The 21,425-nt window shown below is 46.6% G+C and overlaps 1 long non-coding RNA gene across 1 annotated transcript in view; it reads right to left on the bottom strand.

Moving 5' to 3' along the window:
- Positions 1-16,247: 16,247 nt before the first annotated feature.
- Positions 16,248-21,425, bottom strand: part of LOC308311127 — a 16,277-nt gene continuing 11,099 nt past the window's right edge. The window contains exons 2-3 of the long non-coding RNA XR_013963593.1: positions 18,090-18,165; positions 16,248-16,321 (exon numbers count right to left, since the gene is read on the bottom strand). This is a non-coding gene — a long non-coding RNA (uncharacterized lncRNA). The remainder of the gene's footprint in view (positions 16,322-18,089; positions 18,166-21,425) is intronic.

The raw sequence follows: 21,425 nt of genomic DNA, 5'->3' as shown, positions 1-21,425 counted from the left end.
TCCATTGAGTGGAATTAAGACTTTATCCAATAAAAGGGTGAACACGTGTCGAACCATTAATTTCCTACGGAGGGAGTGTCTGACTCAGCAACTATATATGCTTGTACTGGTATGCCTACTTGCTTAATGCATCCATGCTCAACATTGGAGTTTGAATCTCTTGGACTTCAACCCGGTTTTACCGTTTAACCCACGTAGGCCCGACGAAATACCTCTGTTTCTATATCAGTGGTGCTCAATATTTCATGTCAAGGTCCCCGAAAATTATATGTAATAATTGGCCACCGCCCCCCCCCCCCCCATCTGAAAATATGTTGTTCCAGGAACCCCTCAGAAGCAAAAGTTTGAGTTAAAAACGTTCGTGCTGAAAGAATATATATTCAAAGATGTGCGCCACATTTTCACGTTTTTTTTCAAAAATAGCAGATCTACAAGCTCGTAGCGGGGCACTCGGTGCTGCGCTATGAGCTTGTAGATCTGCTATTTTTCAATAGCTAACCTATAACATAATGCTCAAAACACCAAAAGGGGTTCCCGTACTGAATGGGTTAAGTAGCCCACAGTTTCCTGAGCTATAGACACCATACTGTAGGACACGTTAAATCTATAAACATTTGGGATTGTTGCACGACGGCAGAAAAGTAGGGATAGTTTGCTTACCATCTTTCATAGGGTTTACGTGACTAATGTCATAAAGTGCCCACATTTATCCTGCTTTCAGACAAGTCTATTATTTTCAATTCATTCGAGAGGGCTTTTTTACATTTACGATGCAATTATCTGGGGAAGGAACCCATTTTAAGTTTCACTTAATTGTCACTTATAGCTGCACTGGTTAGTGAAAAACGTATGTATTTTTTGAACTATTGTTACCATGCCAGCCTTCACCATGCATGCCAGCCCTGCCTCCAAATGTTCTCACAGAGACCCCAGGGAACACTTGTCTTGTTGGCAGCTATAGCCCCCCCCGGACCCCCTGATGTACAGCATGTGGTGGACACACACAGTGCCGTCCCCGAGCACTATAGGATGTAAAAATAGGAAATCAGCGTGATTAAACCTATATATATGAAACCTAATGAGGTAAATAGGCGAGCAAACAGAAGCTCCCCCCACTGCCATTGATGTGTCATCGCCAGGCGTTTCAACCACCCACTACCGCCACCACCCCCCCCCACCACCCCCACCCCCACAGGCTCAGACCAAAACGTATTGATCTGTGGGAACAAGAGGCTGGTTGCACATGCGGGGGCGGAGACTCGCTTGATATTAGCCGTCTAATGAGGAGTTGAGTAACGGCGGCGGCGGCGGCCGCGCTTATGTTGGCGTCGTTCCTAGCGTCGTCGTCCTCCGCCTTTCTTCTTCAAGCTTGACGCAAGGTGAGGAGGTGGTCATACACAGGAGGAGGTGGGCATATACAGGAGGAGGTATGGGCAAATACAGGAGGAGGTGGGCAAATACAGGAGGAGGTGGGCAAATACAGGAGGAGGTGGGCAAATACAGGAGGAGGTGGGCAAATACAGGAGGAGGTGGACATATACAGGAGGAGGTATGGGCATATACAGGAGGAGGTGGGCAAATACAGGAGGAGGTGGGCATATACAGGAGGAGGTGGGCATATACAGGAGAAGGTGGGCATATACAGGAGGAGGTGGGCAAATACAGGAGGAGGTGGGCATATACAGGAGGAGGTGGTCATATACAGGAGGAGGTGGGCATATACAGGAGGAGGTGGGCATATACAGGAGGAGGTGGTCATATACAGGAGGAGGTGGGCATATACAGGAGGAGGTGGTCATATACAGGAGGAGGTGGGCATATACAGGAGGAGGTGGGCATATACAGGAGGAGGTGGGCAAATACAGGAGGAGGTGGGCAAATACAGGAGGAGGTGGGCAAATACAGGAGGAGGTGGGCATATACAGGAGGAGGTGGACATATACAGGAGGAGGTGGGCATATACAGGAGGAGGTGGGCAAATACAGGAGGAGGTGGGGGCATATACAGGAGGAGGTGGGCAAATACAGGAGGAGGTGGGCATATACAGGAGGAGGTGGGGGCATATACAGGAGGAGGTGGTCATATACAGGAGGAGGTGGGCAAATACAGGAGGAGGTATGGGCATATACAGGAGGAGGTGGGCAAATACAGGAGGAGGTGGGCATATACAGGAGGAGGTGGGCATATACAGGAGGAGGTGGGCAAATACAGGAGGAGGTGGGCATATACAGGAGGAGGTGGACATATACAGGAGGAGGTGGACATATACAGGAGGAGGTGGGCATATACAGGAGGAGGTGGACATATACAGGAGGAGGTGGACATATACAGGAGGAGGTGGGCATATAGAGATGTTGTGGGGGGAGTTGAATACAGATGCCTGCTTCTCCTCTTGTGTGTACGAGTGTGTCTCATCCTGCAGCGTCTTGAAGGTGTGTTTTAACACGCTGCCTTGAGAGCCAATTTGCTGTCAACGACGGCGGCCCTAATCCCTACTTACAGGCAGTAATTACCCAACATTACCGAATCATCTTGTTGTTGTGTTAAGACAGCACAATGTGGGGTTTTCTTTTTTTTTTGTTTTGTTTTTGTTTTTTTTGTTTTTTCTAAGCGGCCTTTACACACAGGCTTATTATCTCCTCGCTGAGTTGCAGGGAATGTGTATACAGTACATTGCGTACGGTCACGTATAGAGGGGAGGGTCTCAGAAAGGTGGAGTGCCATATTTATTTTGTAGTTTATAGCTTTTTAAAGGACCATATATCGCCATCAATATAGTATTCACTACAACCAGATATACATATAAAGTAGTAATGGTAGGCCTACTATACAATTCTATGTGTTGGGTTGCCTATATATTTCAAGCAAGTCTATGCAGTCTGTGCAAGTTGATCTTTCACACTGTACTGAAATTAATGACCACACATTGAGAAACACGCGCACACGCACACGCACACACACACACACACACACACACACACACACACACACACACACGCACACACACACACACGCACGCGCGCCGTCTAAGCTAACTGTTCCTTTGTACCTGCATGGTGTTGTCAATAGGGGCCAACAATGCCTCTTTCAGAGAGGTCCATGGTGCATTCATATATGCCATTCCCTGACACAGGGGAGACACGCGTCGCACTCCGGGCTTATTGAATGACAGCTAGTAAACACTGTCATTCCAAAAGGCAGACATGGATTAAAACCGGCTTCATTCCACCGAGGGAAATGGTATATAAGAGGACAGAAAGACGAGAGAGAGGTGGAGGAGTGGGAACAATAGCCAAATGGAGAGGGCCAGTGTCGCTGAAGGTCCAATGTCTGCCATGATGAATATGTGGGAGATTATGAGAGAGCCCTTCCATCATTTCCATAATGTAAAACTCTTCTTTCTTCCTTTAGCCTGCCGACTATTCAGCAAATAAATGAGAAACTATCGCTGCCACGGACATATTTGACAAAGGGCTAGGAGATGGAGAGCGAGAGACAGAGAGACAGAGAGAGAGAGAGAGAGAAAGTGTGAGAGAGAGGATGAGACAGAGTGACCATGTTCCAAATGACCTCGCGCCTCTTTCCACAATGCACCGTGCACCGTGCAGACGCATTCGGGAGCAGTGGAGTGAGTAAGAGCCTAGCGTATTTATCACCGGGCACAATGCAAACGTATTACCATGTCACCTATACCCACACCACGGCGCCAAGAAAGGCCCCGGGGCGGACACAAGGGACCTTTATGTAACACCCCCCGGAGAAGAACAATACCAAACGGGGCCTTTTTTTCGGTTTTTGTGAGGTCCGCAGCGCTTCACTGCTGCGCTCTTAACAAAATTAACAGAAAGATCGTTTGGCAGACACCGATTCAAAAGCGCTGCAGTCTCTCTTTCTTGCTCGCACGTGCGGATGAGTGTGGACACACACACACACACACGTGCGCGCGCACACACACACTCACACACACAAGGTCTACAGATTTAACTGGTGCGCTAACTAGCCTACCCAGTGACTCTGTAAAAGCCCTTTTCTGTAAAAACCATTTGAATCAAACTGTAAAAAAAAAAAGGAAAAAAAACCCACTGAACATAAATCACAGACAGAAGAAAGGCATAGTGTGGAACGTAAAAGTGTGCAGCGAAGTGGCGTATAACAACCGCTCTGACTGCCAGTTCAACTGGCATCACACGTTGTGCGTATACAGCGTATAATGGAACATTGCCGTTGTTTTATAGTCAATATCTCTCTCTCTAAAGACAACATTAGAAATGTCAGTGTATAAGATACAAAGCAAGGGATGGTTTCCCCCCAATCGTCACTATGAACAAACAGACTGTCAAGTCAAGTGGGAGGGAGGCTTACCCCAACATGTATACCACATGGTTACACTATTCGTTAAGTCTTTTAGTGCAGTCGCTTTCAAATCGTTTCAAGGACCACCAAATAACTTTGGTATATCAGTCAAAAAGGGGCGACGTCGAAGAGGAAGGATGGATGGGGCCAGGATCAACATATGGAATGTGATCAGAACACAACAGGTCAGCTCCATTATATGGAGATCTAAGGGTTTGAGGTCAGATCAGATGTGTAGAGTCGCTGGCCAATATTGATGACATCAGGGCTCTCCATGGGCTTATTATTGATGACATCAAGGATGTCACGTGATGTCACATGCTCCATCCACTGATGATGTCACGTGCTCTCTCACCCCGGCCAACCAACCAACACGTACACACTGTACGATTCCATATAGTTAACACTCCGTCCACCCGGGGGTATTTGGAACCAATAAATCAGGGCAGCCCAGCGATTTGCAGTTTTTAGAGCCTATTTCAAGGTTGCTCCGCGCCATCTTGGAAGCAGCTAGAAGTAGCTAGATGTAGCCAAAACACCCCTGAGGGGATCGACAACGGGAGGTTTGATGGCTTCTAACGCGACAAGCGGGCGGGACCGCGACGGGCCGTTAAAAAAACATAACCTTTTGGTTAGAATTGGAAGCGAGCGTTATTCACGTTTTAAGAGTTTTAAGAGTTTTTGATTCATCTCCGAGTGTTAACAATCAAAATGTGCCGTCAAAAACAAACGCTGGTTCACGATGCGTCGCTGAGCTCGTGGATCATATACAGTATGAATCAAACCGCTGCCTTTGATTTTTTAGAGAGGAGCTTTAAAAAACAACAAACATTGGACGGTCCGTGAAATTCCCGTGAGCCATCGAAAATACCATCCCACAACCGGTTGCCACTCGCACGTCGACATCACCGACAGCCCCCTCATGCCGTGTGGCTCCCCACGCACATAGTATGTGCACGTTTGTTGTGCATGGGTGCGCGTGGGTGTGTGTGTGTGTGTGTGTGTGTGTGTGTGATATGCGTTCTGAAACCTGGCAGATGGCTCCAGTTCATTCCAGAGCCCTCACCCGTGCCCGCCTACTTTATTTACACCCCGATCTCCAATATAATGCTTCAGTGAACGTTGGGCAACTTTGAGACGCAAGTTTCAAATCACTATCCCGGCAGCACTCTCTCTCTCGGGGTGTGTGTGTGTGTGTGTGTGTGTGTGTGTGTGTGTGTGTGTGTGTGTGTGCATACATTCGTGACAGTGTGAAGTGGACTCAAGGCGACAAAGACCCTACAACATCAGAAACGGGGAGAGAGAGAGAGAGAGAGAGAGAGAGAGAGAGAGAGAGAGAGAGAGAGAGAGAGAGAGAGAGAGAGAGACAATGAATGATAACAGTGAAGACTATAGTTTTGGGTGAAGAGACAGGGGAGGTGTAAACGGGAGTGATGGATCTGGAAGGGGTAAAAAAATGAAGAAAATAGAAGTGTGAGACAAGAGAACAAAACGTCCAAAAAAAGGGAGACAAAAATCACGGACCATAGTACAGTATATATTCTCAGACTCAAGACAGACACACAGGTAGAGAGACTGCAGGGGATCAGAGACGGGACGGATAGAGCCAGAGAGAGAGATGGAAGCAGAGAGAGAGAGAGAGAGAGACAGAAAGACACAGAGAGAGAGAGAGAGAGAGTTGAAAACTAGCAGGAAGAATGACAGATGGAAATGGATCACAGAATGTATGTGTGTGTGTGTGTGTGTGTGTGGGGTAAAGAGTGAGAAGAGAGCACAAAAAGTTAAAAAGCACATGATAGAATTACAGAAGAGTGCGAGTATATCCATCTCCCTCATGGGCAGCGAGGGTGAAGGTCTCTCGCCCGGGCGAGCAGAGCTGCGTGCGTGGCGGTCGGGGGGGGGGGGGGGGGGGACCACCGGCACGGACTGACAGGTGGCGAGCGTTCTCTCTCTCGCTGACCGACAGGCTGCATGTTACATGACATGAGAGAGAGAGAGAGAGAGAGAGAGAGAGAGGGAGCGCTCCTGCTACATGTACTCTCTGAGTGAAAGGGAGAAAGTCTGAAAGCCTGCGCACGCATGCACGCGCATGCACACGCACACACACACTCTCTCTTTGGGCATACACAAACCCGTGTCAGGTGTACAATCACTCACACACACATCATGTGTCACAGTGATGCAGCCCCACTCGCGCGCGCACACACACACACACACACACACACACAGACAGAGGGGAAAGCATGTTTTCCTTCACAGGTGAGCTGCACAAGAGGGATGATACATACCACCACCCCTAACACACACACACACACACACACAGACAGACACACACACAGTCACATTAGAGGGAGAAAGTGTGGTGGAGTAGGGGCTAGAGAGGAGGAGGGGGGAGTGTATGCAGTGTGCCGACTGAATCTTTTCCACATGACGGGCCTGGGGCTGTTTTTGTCAACCGCACTCTGAGCAGCATCACAGTCAGGTAGTGTGACCACATGATTGCCCAAGAGGCACCTCGGTGAGAGAGAGAGAGAGAGAGAGAGAGAGAGAGAGAGAGAGAGAGAGAAGGATAGGCGGCAGAGAAAGAGAAAGGAGAGGCTGGGGGGAGAGAGAGAGAGAGAGAGGGGGGGGGGGGGGGGGGGGGTGACATGCATGATGAGGTGTAATCACGATGCCCGTTCAGAGCTCAGTGGGGTTTGTCAACACATACACACACATTCACATTCCTCTGTCCGTCAGTGCCGTGACCCATAGCAAGAGCACTCTGTCTGTGTGTCTGTGCGCCGTGTGTGTGTGTGTGTGTGTGTACCGTATGAAACGAAAAACCCATGTTTCTTTCTCACACACACACACACACACACAGAGCAAAAGGGTTATAAAACCTGCGTTTCTAGTCAGTTATATAGCACAGTGTTATTATTTGTATACAATCTCTGCAGTCACATTTAAAGCTTTGTGATCGTTTCCCCCTCCCATATATACCGAGCAGGTATAGGAAGAGTTGCACTGTCTGGGCTTGTGGGTTTGTGGCGAGAGGTATGGCTGGATTCCTTGGCAATCGTTGCCTGTATCCCTTTTCAAGCCGCGATCAAATGAGCATAATGAACAAAGGACTTGGCTTGTTGCCTCCGGAGTAAAAGCTTCTTTTTTTCCTCCAGTGGCTGTGACCGCTTGGTTTGACTTGAGGTTTTTGATTGGGGAGGGGGCGGAGACGCGGTGATAGCGTTGCTCAAGGTATTATCTCCTGTATGGCAGTGCAGGCTTTCCCTTTTCATGTCAACAGTCCGTTATTTATTTGAGCCATGACGGACCGTTTGAAGACATTTATCATCTCAGACCCCAAAACTAAAGAATACTTTGTTTTGTTGTTGAATAAGATTTCGTCCACGACTTCATGGTGCATTGACGTGGTTCCATTATGAGAGTTAACTGGCGTTGAACTTGAAATTACACTTCTACATTCTCTAATTGAGTAGATTTCTTGTCAATTAAGTAACGCAGATGTGCAAATCTTTGAATATATATTGTTTCACAGCAAACGTTTTTTAACTGATATATTTGCTCCTGGTGGTGGTGGGGGGGGGTCCCTGGAACAACATATTTTCAGATGGGGGTCGGGGGCCGAATGCACATAATTGTTTTGGGTCCTTGACATGAAATAGTTTGAGAACCACTGAGTCATAGAAACATACGTTTTTCTTTTTCTTCATAAAAAAAAAGTTTGTAGAATCTGGTCTCAGGTCTAAATGGGTTAAACACGGGTCCGTGTGAGAGACCAAACGTATACCTCTCTGCCAAGACGCAATAATCCCCGCACTGGCAGGGGAGAAATGGGGCTTAGGAGCTTCAGGAAGGGCTACTTGTCTACCCGACCCCAGAGTCTAAAGTTGGTTCCAGTGCAACATCCTTCCACCGTACTGTAGATGTACTGGTTAGGTTGAAATAACATACTGTAACTGTACCATGCATATTTGGTTAAATGAATGGTGAATTCAGTCAAATAAGTTCCGGACTGCAGCTTTAAATGGGGGGGGGGGGGGGGGTAAAAAAAAAATCACCCCTGTGTGAAGTGAGGGGTGCTCTTATCATTATACGTCGTCATACATCATCTCATTCTGGCCAATCTCAATTTGCGTCCTCATCTTCGTCTTCGATCTTTGTGTTTATACAAACACTCAAAGATGGCCATTCATTGTCAATGGCATTCAATGTTTGTGTTTACACAAAGCTGGACATAGGAGGCGCCATAAGTGATCGTCCATAATTCTGACTTTTACGCCCCAAAACAATTCTGCTTTTAGAAAAGCTCAAATTCTGTAAAAACCCTGCATGCATTGTGTGTCGTACTGCCATATTAATATAATAATGCTTATAATCTGGAAATATGGCAAGACTTTTTTACTTTTAACTTTCATCTGAATAATTATTATGGCCAAAAATACATAACCGCCCCCTCGAAAAACAAGAATCCTTCAGGTATCTTGAACAATGGCTTCGGGTTTACTCTCACACTACAGGGGTAGAAGGAACTGCATTTTTCAAGTGGAGGATATCTCATACTTTGAAGTGACTGTACCCAAAGGTGACATTGCTAACACAATGTTTACACTGTGAAAATGTATCTGGGTTTTTTTTTAGAGTGGATGGAATTTAACACTGATTTATCAGCCATTCGACACGGTTTTTATACACCGTAACATAACACGCAATCACTGGGATAAATACCATTTATCAATAACACCCGTCGACTTCGACGGACGTTTTTTTGGGCCTGTGCACTAATGACAAAAAATCCCTATAAAACACAGGGGCGCACTGTTATAGGCTCTGATATAAACCCGGGGGCATACGGCGTGTTTATGTGTGGTGTGTGTGTGTGTGTGTGTGTGTGTGTGTGTGTGTGTGCGCACGCGCGTGTCTGTGCCGCACGCAAACTGAAAAATGAGGAGACATGACAGCTCGGCGATAACACGAGCGAGTTCAATCTGTCAAGATAATCAGCGCTCCGGCCCGGTGGAGAAAAGAATGCGAAGACTGTGTGAGACCAATTCATTGGACACGATCGCGCTTTGCAAACTGAAGCCGGCACGTATAATTCTTCCCACCTGAAATAAGGGGGTTCAAACCGGTGTCAGCCCTACTCTGATGTCACCCCTCCTGCCCGGGCAGGGTGTGTGGGGTTGGGGGGGGGACGGGGGGGGAAGGGGGGGGGGGACGGGGTCTGGTCTTTGCGTTTCACAATAATCTCAGGGCTCTTGGAACGATGCCGTGGAGTTGGGCTTCCGCAGGCCAGGCTTTCTCCAATTAACCCATTCTGACCTGAGATCAGATTCATACGAGGTTTCCACTGGACAACACACTGGTCTGATTAACCCATTCTGACCTGAGATCAGATTCTGAAAAATGTCAGTCATTCTTCGATTTTTCAAAAATAGCAGACCTACAAGCTCGTAGCGCGCCACTCGGTGGCGCGCTATGAGCTTGTAGATCTGCTATTTTTCAATAGCTAAAGCATAACATGATGCCGACACCGAAATGGGTTCCCGTTCAGAATGGGTTAAGTTGCGGGCTCGAAAGAATAACAGGTGAAACACTAGATCCCCCCTGCTCGTTTATATATTCAAAATTTTAAAGATATCGCAGACGTTATTTGCAATCAGTCATGTCCTGAGTGCTTAGGCGGGGGAACACATGTGTGCCTAATGCGGGGTGTGCCCGTACAATCACAGCACATTGCAGGTTTTAGGCCACGACGAGCCTTTCCACTTGACCCGCTTTTAACCTGGAAGACTGTGGATGCGGTCAGAATCGGATAATTGCCCTGCAATTAATGTGGTTTTTTCCAAAAACTAACATACTGACTTAGTCTAAAAAAATAAATATATAGAAAGAAAACTAAATAATAATCACGTGGGAGAAGAAGCATGAACAGGTAGGTAGAAATGATCTGAAAAGGAGAAGAGAAGAAGTAATCTGAAAAAGAGAAGAGAAGAGAAGAGAAGAGAAGAGAAGAGAAGAGAAGAGAAGAGAAGAGAAGAGAAGAGAGAGGACTCTCATCTCCCATCTGTAACTGTATCCAAATGGAAAGATCCCTAGTATGCACACCGCAACATGCACACTTAAGGCTTGACACAGTGTTTGGTTACAAGCAGGCACAGCGTAGACAGATTGCAAATAAAGAGATTATGGCAACACAAACGAAACAGTTTATGGACATAATTTAACAAATAGCCTGACACTTGCTACGAGACAGCATGGGCTTTGGAAGTGAAATGTTCATATGGGAGCGGGGAGGTGTGTGTGTGTGTGTGTGGGGGGGGCGCTTCTGGAGTGAATCGATTCTTTTTTCTCTCTTTTTTTCCCCCAAAACTCAGACGCGTTAAAACAATCCAACCTTGTTATGGCCTTTTTTTTTCGAGAGTGAATGTGCAACGCGGCGTGATGAGTTACATATGGCCAGCCGTGGCTGGCCTGCGTTTGAAGGACAACGGGAGGGAGGGAGGGAGAGAGAGAGAGAGAGAGAGAGAGAGAGAGAGAGAGAAGAAAGGCTTGAGAGTATACACATCAGGTGTGAAAGATATTTCCTGTGTGGAAATAATATGAGTACAATTCCAGAGTCTGCCTATTTTTTTTTTTTCCTCCATTAAAAAGAAAACAGACCCCTTGCTCTTAATCCGAGAGTGGATCGTGAAAAGAGCGGGGTAGGCTGTGAGTCCCCTCTCCGCTTTCCCTCCAATTTGCTCGCAGCCCAGCGGTGTCAGGCCCCCAACACCAAAACCTCATTAACCCATTCTGAACGGGAACCCATTTTGGTGGTTGGCATCATGTCATGCTTTAGCTATTGAAAAATAGCAGATCTACAAGCTCATAGCGCGCCACCGAGTGGCGCGCTACGAGCTTGTAGGTCTGCTATTTTAAAATCGATGAACGACTGACATTTTTTTTAGAATCTGATCTCAGGTCAGAATGGGTTAATCAGACCAGTAGCGTGTCCAGTGGAAACCTCGTATGAATCTGATCTCAGGTCAGAATGGGTTAAATCGGAAGATGGAAACTTGGGCAACTTCCAAAACTTCTCAACGTGGCCCGCGCTCCCCCCCCCCATTGGTCATCCGCCGCCTCTCTACCATGTAGTGAGAAGACAAAACTCTGGGCCAGAGGAGTGGGAGAGATCAGAGAGAGAGAGAGAGAGAGAGAGAGAGAGAGAGAGAGAGAGAGAGAGAGAGAGAGAGAGAGAGAGAGAGAGAGAGAGAGAGAGGCATATTGTAAAGGAGCAAGACATACAGCAGGTCTTCAGGAGAAGGTATAAGGTAAGGGGAAATGGAGATAGGGGGTTCGCGAAACTTTCATGAGTAAGACCTTCTTTGTGTTGAGAGAAGGTGAGGAGGGGGGGAGGGAGGGGGTGTTCTGGGAGGGAGGAGGGTTCTGCTTTAACCATTTAACCCATTCTGAACGGGAACCCATTTTGGTGTTAGCATCATGTTATGCTTTAGCTATTGAAAAATAGCAGATCTACAAGCTCATAGCGCGCCACCGAGTGGCGCGCTATGAGCTTGTAGATCTGCTATTTTTGAAAAATCGAAGAACGACTGACATTTTTAGAATCTGATCTCAGGTCAGAATGGGTTCATCAGACCAGTGTGTGTCCAGTGGAAACCTCGTATGAATCTAATCTCAGGTCAGAATGGGTTAAAGTAAACCCTGGAGTGACAATTTTCATGGGCATGTCATTATAGGTGAAAAGTTTTATTTTATTATTTTTCCCCAACATAGCTGTACAAACTCACAATGTGTGACACGGTATGAGCTCGTGTAGATCGGCTTTGAAAATGAGATTTTTGGGGGGGGGGGTTTATGGCCTGGTTAAGTGGTTAAAATATTCCGGGTTTTATTTATTGAATAGAGGGATTGACCGCAATGGCACCTGATCTCAGCACTGGGGCTAATGGTGGATAAAGATTTAAAAAGTGTGGGGAGGCTCTGCTCTGATCTCCTACCACCTACCACCACCCCCCCCCTCCTACACACACACACACATACACGCACCCACACACACACACACACACGCACACGCAGTGACAATGGAGGCTGCCGATAGGGAAACGGCCCAAAAACTCCCTTTGATTTCGAGCCTTATACTGTACTTTCCAAGTTGCACCAGAGTTCCTCCTATATTCTGTGTGCCGTAAAGACCTGAGGTGAACCACCCCCCCCCCCACACACACACACACACACACACACACACACACACACACACACACACCCATCGCTTAGCCCCACCAGGCTCAGGGAGACCGTTTGAGTGGTATTGAAATGGAATGACGGATGATGGTTAAGGTCTCTGATCGACGACGAGGCGTCTATTTCAAATTGGGGAAATCATGTGAGCAGAGAACCGATCCACGGCCGTCCCGCGGCGGCTGTTGTTTTTTTCTTCTACGTAGCGAGATATAGTCGATTGCAGTAGTTTATTTTTTTACATAGCCTAAATTAAGGTGGCGGGGGGGCTACGGTGTTGGGTTCAACCTTTTTTCTTTTTATGTTTTTTTGCCTTTATTTGATATTTTTCATAGAGGGACAGACAATAGGCTGACAGGAAATGGGGAAAGAGATGGGGGGGGTGGGGGGTGACATGCAGCAAAGGCCGTCGGGATCGGGAGTCGAACCCACGGCCACACTGCCAGACTGGATTACCAGCCGAGGTTCCTGGACCGCTGCGCCACGGCCCAGGCCGAAGGGTTCAACCTTTAAGATGCAACTGCATACTAGACAAATTAAGCAGTATAATACTCAAATATATTTAATTGAAGGTGTAAAAGAAGGGGTCAGTTCTATGAAGATGGGTCTCTGGGGTAAAAAGTGGACTAGGGTCTACTACAGCATAAGCCACCTTGCACGTCATCCTCATGACCGCACATCATCGTCTAAGCTGGACACAATGGCACATGTGTGTTTAAAAAGTATCCCTTAACCCATTCTGAACGGGAACCCGTTTTGGTGTTGGCATCATGTTATGCTTTAGCTATTGAAAAATAGCAGATCTACAAGCTCATAGCGCGCCACCGAGTGACGCGCGCTACGAGCTTGTAGGTCTGCTATTTTAGAAAAATCGAAGAGCGACTGACATTTTTAGAATCTGATCTCAGGTCAGAATGGGTTCATCAGACCAGTGTGTGTCCAGTGGAAACCTCGTATGAATCTGATCTCAGGTCAGAATGGGTTAAGTCTTGGCCATAATAGCTAAATAAACCCTCTGCGTGGATTCAAAGCAGAACTGACGGGGCATTCTCTGCTCAGTGCTCACAACCACCGGGACACAAACCGTCTGTCCGACGTGTTGCTGCTGCTGAGCCTTTCATTTTTTTTCCTTTTTAATATATTTTTTATCCCACGATTTTGTAACCCATTTTTCACCCCTGTGTCAATAATCTACTGTGATCCTGGCTCTACACACCCTCCGCCAACCTGGGGAGAGCAACGGACTTAACTCATGCTTTTTCATGCTTGAGTGTCCAAGTTGCTCCTTTACACCTGACAGCGAGCCTTTCATTTTTGCAGGTTTATTTGAATTATTCAAAGTGTGTGAAGGTGACTTCTCTGGCTAATGTGCAAACAAAGATTGAAAAGAGTGAAAAGACATGGAAAATGTCTAAGCCCCAGTGTTGCGTTTTCAATAGCAGAAGCAGTATACAGTCGAAATGAAATGGGAACTGGTTGGACTTGGTGAAAACACGCTTTCATGTGCCCCTCTCGTGCCTCAGTCATCACTTTCCCTCCTGTCAAAATGTGTTTGCAACACATACTGTAGGGCTATCTCACGACCAATTATACGTAGTTAACTCAGTCCCCTCGGCATGAATCCACTCTGCACATAACTAGGCACAGCCATCGGTATACACACCGGCAATGTCTATGTTTGTGTGTGTCTGACTGTGTGTGTGCGTGTGTGTGCGCGCGCGTGTGTGTGTGTGTGTGTGTGTGTGTGTGTGCGCATGCGTGCGTGTGAGAGAGAGAGAGAGAGAGAGAGAGAGGCATAATTGCTGCGTCCCATTAATCGACCTGAGATTCTTCATGCTTATTTGTGCACTGGCTTGGTGACAAACTGCCTCTGGTAGTACCAATTCTGAAAGAGGAGGGCTTTTCTGTTCAGCGTTGTGGCGCAAGAGAAGACACGAGAGCATGAAGGAAAATGATAGATGCTATCTAAGATAATAAACACACATTGGTTTCCACCTTGGTCGGCTGAACTCACAGGCAGCCCCGTTGCCAATTTCATATTTGGCTAAAATAACGACAGCGTGGACTTGGAGGAATGAGGTCTCTGTATAAGCACCAAATGGCTGCCATTATACTGACAACGTGCGTCAAGCTTGCTCGCGGACTGAAATGATCTCAACGTGATTTTGACCAGTGGAGAGTACATGCATTTGTCATCACACGGTGGGTTTTATAGTGCTCCATAATGGTGCCTCGTGATTCAGCCTCGCTATGTTGTAAGGGGTGGGTTATTGTTGGACATAGTTCCATACCAACGCCATTTTTGGGCACAACGCTTCCAAAAGGTGATGATACATGTTTCTTTGATAAAGCTCTATCAAGTAATGTTCTTTACAATTATATGTGGTCCAGGGACGGTTCCGAAACCTGCCTATACCAATGACGCCGTCAATGTGGATTCCAAGCTAATAGAAACTACAGCTTCCTAGAAAGTTAGCATGTCGAAATAGAAGCCATTGTTCTTCAACTACGTGTGAAGTGAGGGGCGCTCTTATCATCATCATGACGCACCATGTCTAATTGTCTATTTACTCAGACACATAATACTAATAATAATAATAATAAATGTTATTTATAAGGCGCCTTTCAGGGCACTCAAGGTCGCCGTACAGGTTAAAAACAGTACAAAAACACAGTTAAAGGCAGAACTATAGGGCACAGCTGACGCAAATTACGTAAATTCTCCATTCATTGTCAATGGGTTTGTGTATAAGCCCCTACACAAGATAATAATAATCTTGTTTGAAATGACCAAAACTTGCCTACCAATGATGTCACTGGTAGTAGGCAGATCTCGCTCTGAGACACAGAGCGAGTAGAAATAAATGGTTCCATCTTATAATGAGCATCAGTGAGGACCAATTATGAAGTGGAGAGAATATAGCTGTAGCTAGATCTACTCTTTTCACTACATGTGTTGTAGACCAAAGTGGGAAATTAAATTAGGATTCAAAAAGCAATGCTAATTCATAATCCGAAGAAAATGTCCCGTTAAAAGTGTGACGAAAAGGTGCATTCTCATTAGCAGGAAACCAACATTGTCATGCTTTTAGGGCAGTGGTTCCCAAGCCCCTGCAGGGGTCCTTGAGGGAGTTCCAGGGGGTCCCCGCACCTAAATGATAGTTTGTAACCAAATGGACCCATATGGGTCTCTGTAACTCTGAGAGTGTACAACTGGAACCAAATGGAACTCCATTTGTACACTCTCAGAGTCAAATTAACATTGATTTTACAATATACATTGGGGTCTCAGAGATACAAATGCCATTACATGGGGGGGACTAATGCATGTCAAACTGGGGGTCCTTGAAATTAAACGGGTTGAGAAACACTGCGTAAAAATCTTCTCTTATGGGGGTCCCTGGCTTATCTTTTCAAATGGGGGTCCGCGGGATAATTAGTGTCACCCACACACACACACACACACACACACACACACACACACTTCTGAGCTCTACAGTGAGCTCCAACACAGGATTATGTGTTCATATAAATGTAGCTCCGTGAAGCGCTTGCAGAGCTATAGTATAGTGACGCATATCAACAGTGGACGACAGTCACTGGGACGAGCAGACAACACCCAGCATGCAGTATAGTTACAAAGTCTGTCTCCACTTACCGCTGAGGGAGGACTTCAGAGTTATGAACCGTCCGGGGTCAGCCTATGGACACAGAGCGGGCATATTTCATCCTATAGGTCGGAGAGAAATGAGAACACGGACAGTTGCTTTTAGCCACTATTCAACCTGGCGTGTTGCTATATATATATATTTTATTTACATGCCATTATAGAGCGTCGCAGTCCCGTCCCCTTTCATGACGACGACGACAGGCCCGGGAAAGAATTCCCCATGGATTTTTCCCATATATGTTTCAAAAAGTATTTATTTAAAGATCTGTATAAGTCTCGGACAAAGCCAACTGGGATCGTGACAAATCGTGACAATAAACACCATTTTTGGGGCCGAACAAATAATTAGAAAGAAGAAAAAAGGGCAAAAAATATTATTTGTCATGAAAGGGGCCGGGATAATAATAATAAATAAATATACACACACACACACACACAAACAAAGTGTATACTGCACGCACACACACACACACGCACACGCACACGCACACGCACACGCACACACACACACACACACACACACACACGCACACACACACACACACACACTATAATAGTTGTATATAAAATAAAATAAAACCAACCCGAGACCCAACCTCGGCTACATTGTTGGCCCCCTAATGCATATCATAACTTCTAAGCTAGAGTAGATTGAAAATCCTTGGGGTGTGAAAACCAAACAGGCACAACTGAGAGGGTTGCCCAGCGGAGTGGGGGAATTCTATCAAGGTGGACAAGATGAAGATTTGTTACATTCTGGGGGGAACGGGGCCCCTCTCGACCCCGCCTAACCGCTCCAATCAGCAGAACAGAAAAGGGGGCTAACGACAGTGTGACAAGACCACAACAGAGACCTGCACTGCACTCTGCTACTTTAACATATTTTTCAACATGGCGTCGCCGTTTTGGACATATAGCAAAAAAAGGCTAATACCTGCACATGTACGTTGGTCACAACAACACGCCACAATGTGTAACACGTCACGCGCCTGATCTACGCGGCACGCTGTGACCTTGCAAATCTGCCTTTTTTTTTGTATTTGACATATAAAAAGTATGTTGTTGTTCTTGACACGGGTCACTCAATGTAAATAGTATTTGTATTAGACAACATTAGCACGATTTGCACCCTATATATGGCCGGATAAATAATTAAGTCTGTGTGTTTGACTGGATTTCTGAATTCCTACAATGACCACAATGCTTTGGTGCACTGCCCCACCTTGTGGAGAGGGAGGGGGAGGCTGCATGGAGGTGTGAGGTGTGAAGTCGAAAAGACCACATTTTCACGACAAATTTTGGTCATGGACATTGCACCATAAAATATTCTAAAAAACACACATTGCATACCTAAAAAAAACCCCAGGAAAGTGTTTCTTCTTGTGTCCTATAAACATGATTAAATCAAGATCTGTTTGCAAAAAGGGTTGAAGTGTCCCTTTAAGTGGTTAACAGCTGAACAATATATTTGTACTTTTTTTTCCAGCCCCAGTTTGACAGTGACTTTAAATTGCTGCAGAAGCGGAAACAAGTCGCATTGGAGACAAAATGAAAACCCAAGACATTTCACAGTTCTAAGACCCATAGGGCTGTATTTTGCGTGTCTTAAGTACCAGGTCTTATTCCCTAACTTGAGTAAACTAAAGACCTGGAGGCGTGATCAATGCCATTTGGCTATTCTGAGTGGCCAAAGAGCATTGATCACGCCTCCAGGTCTTTAGTTTACTCAAGTTAGGGAATAAGACCTGGTGCTTAAGACACGCAAAATACAGCCCATAATGTCCAAACTACGAAGGAACGCATGAGTCCAGGCCAGGGGTCCACTCACCCCGAGGCTGGAAGGATAATGTGCTGTTGTTTTCTTTCACAGTCACAGGAGTGGTCCGGCGACGTCAGGTAGGTATCTGGCAGAAAAAAGGGGGAGACATATCAAATGCACCATTAGTCAAAATTGATTTTCCTATAACACTGCTACAGTATCGTTATTATTGCTCTCTTCCTCGGCCCGTGCTCAGTGGGGTTCTTCTTGTGCAGACATGTACAGCCTTAGACATGTCTCCTGCATTTTCTGTGGCCTTTTAGATCAAGGTAATAAACTTCAGAACAACAGAGTGCACCTGGATCTCTCTGTGAAGCGCGTGCGACGGTGTGTGTGTGTGTGTGTGTGTGCGTGTGCGTGTGTGTGTACAGTACATGTGCACATGTGCGTGTGTGCACACACATGTGTGAGGGGAGGGGCCTTCACTGCATTTAGGCCATATACAGTACACGCTGTCGTTACAAAGAAATATGTGACAGGCGTCCCCGCCCCCGCACCCCCCGCCGCTCCCACACCACCACCCCCACCCACGCTCTCTCTCTCTCTCTCGCTCTCTCTCTCTCTCTCTCTCTCTCTCTCTCTCTCTCTCTCTCTCGCTCTCTCTCTCTCGACTTGAAGGGTGCAGCCCCTGCATGGAAGGCTCAAGCTCTCAACGCAGAGTAAATCACGTAGTTAAACCTGACACGTTTGATTTTTCTCGTGTTTTCCCTTCTCTCTCGGCTGCCTGCGCTAACCGTACACACGTCGTGGCGTCCACACAACTTAGCCCCATTTAGAGCTGATGATGCTTCTGCGCTAAATGCACGCGAGCCTGGCTTGTACAGTCAGAAGGGGGGGGGGGGGGGGGGGGGTAATGACCAGATTTTTTTTTAATAATGACTGATTTGTGAGCTTGTAGATTGGCTATTTTCAAGTGTATACTGAATCTCTTGTCCACTAGTCCCTTCCTGACAGTCTAGTTTTTAATTTGTTGATTGACAATTGACAACATATTTTAAGTCTTAGTTTTCATTTAGTTTCCATTTCGTTTTCGTCAGTGAAAACATGTAGTTGACGAACATTTTCATCATAGTATTAGTCGACTAAATCAACACCGCACACTACATAACGTCTTGACCCATTTAGACCCGAGGCCGTCTTCTATAAATCCTGAACCCAGGTTTTCTGAAAAAACTTCAAATATTTATTCCAAAATGACAAAAAAACATGACGTTGCTATATATACACATAGCAACAACTATACCCTAAAATGGGTTCTCATCTTGAAAGGTAAAAAAAAAACCCAAAAAGGGGTTGCCGTCCTTAATGGGTTGAAAAAAGCAAGTTGACCCCCCTCGTGACATTTCAAATTCCCCCTCTGGTGCAGAAAGCGTATAGGCTAGACAAACTTCTGCCAGCGAGGAGTGTGCGAAAAGGGCCCGCAAATGGCCTGGTTGCTTCACCTCTCTCTCTCTCTCTCTCTCTCACTCTTGCTCGCTCTCTCACTCCTTTTATTCTCCCAGAATTCCAATGACCCCTACGGGCAACAAGCGACTGCTGAATCCTGTGGTATGTGCTCTCTGAACTGTATACACAAAAAGCCCTGAGCCCCCTGAAGAGGGCTGCTGAAAACAGAACCTGCCAAGTGCTATTATTTTTTACTGTTTTGAATTTGGCGGGGTGGGTGGAGGGGAGGTGTTGAACAGATTGCTCTGCGACAGTTCCCTCAGAGTGAGTCGAGGCCGGGGCAGCGGTTGGAGACACCAAAAGCCACGCATGCAGTCAGAGAGCCCCATCATCTGCAGGGAAAACGGCTCTGAGGAGGTCGTCTTCTACTGTCAGGAATCGAATAAGGCCCACGACAAAAGATCGTCTTCACAGACGCACGCACACCAACACGCACGCGCACACTTACTTCATCAAATGGCTCAGATGAACACTATAAACAGGACAACTGTGATAGCCGACATCACTGCCATCAAATTCTCTTTCTCCCCTTCACAGTCATTTGGATAAAAAAAAGAAAGAGAAAACAACAAGAAAACATAATTTCAAGTTAATGCCCCATTCTCGCATGCACGCAAGCACGCACGCGCACACACACACGCACGAACGAACGAACGAACGCGCGCACACACACACACAAAAAATGCTGAGTTGACTTCAATAACACCTCTGAGCTATGCACATGTCATATTTTATTCACCGGGAGCGCATTAGAAGCCACTATTAGTCCATGTGACCTCCAATTCGAGGGGATTTACAAATACCCGCACACATATCTTTACGCCAAATACAAAACCCGTCGGTGAATTCTATCAACTTATGAAAATACGAGAAATACCGCTATTCAAGTATTCATGAAGGCCTAATAATGCTATGGGGGGCTGATATTTACATAAAGCGCTGAGCGGCGCGCTAAGTCAAGATAAACTATTTAAGACGCTGGCCGCCCCCACAAATACCTCCGCGTGGCGCGGCTGAAGGAGGGTCCGAGGATGAAAGGGGACATTATGCTAACAAGTCAGATTACTGTACACAATAATTTTATCTTTTTAAAGTAAATACCATCCCCGGCGTTCGAAAAGGCGCGTGGGGGGCGTGGGGGGCGGGCGGGTCGTTATGGAAAGTCACTGACGGCATTTTTTTATTTATATATTTCTTACTGCGCGGGGACCAGAAATGGTCCCCTTCTCCCTTATCAGTGTTTGGTCGAGCAATTCAGGCCCCGGCGCTCCGAACAAAGATGAGTCTTCAAACTCATTCTATTCATGGGCAGACGTGTAATTACCCTCGGCTCGCGGTCTAGACGTAAACGCTTTCACACAGTATTTAAGACCACCGACTCCCCCCCCACCACCACCACCCCCTCCTCCTCAGTGGCCGAGGCGCACGCCTGCTCACCGCTGTACCACCGCAAACCAAAGCCCGCTCCCACCCCCCCCGCCCCCTACACCCGCCGCCCGTTAAACAGAAAGAAAGAAGAAAAAAAATCTGCGGGTCGAGATGAATTAGCAAAGAATGCAATAAAAATAAATAAAAAGACACAATGCTAGGGAACTTTATCCTTATCCCGCTGCTAAATGAGATTTCTTTGAAATGCAGATCAGTGGCGCGAGATTAGTGAATTTTAGCTGCTGTCAACATCATAACAAAATACAAATGCGATTGTTCGCCCGGCCCGCCCCTTATCTCCTCGCTTCCATCTGCTATATGGGCTCGTTATTTACTCCCCCCCCCCCCCCCCCCACCGCCACATTTCCTTGATTTACTATGCAGATCTAAATAAGCCGCATCAAAAGGAGGGCTTTGCTGCACAATGCCTTCTTAAGCTTCGACATCAAGGTATTTGGAGGAGAGAGAGAG

The sequence above is a fragment of the Protomyctophum bolini genome, assembly GCF_963924005.1.
Source record: "Protomyctophum bolini genome assembly, chromosome: 23".
Taxonomy (NCBI): domain Eukaryota; kingdom Metazoa; phylum Chordata; class Actinopteri; order Myctophiformes; family Myctophidae; genus Protomyctophum; species Protomyctophum bolini.
The sequence above is the reverse complement of the archived record's forward strand: the minus strand, read 5'-3'. Positions and strand labels throughout refer to the sequence as shown.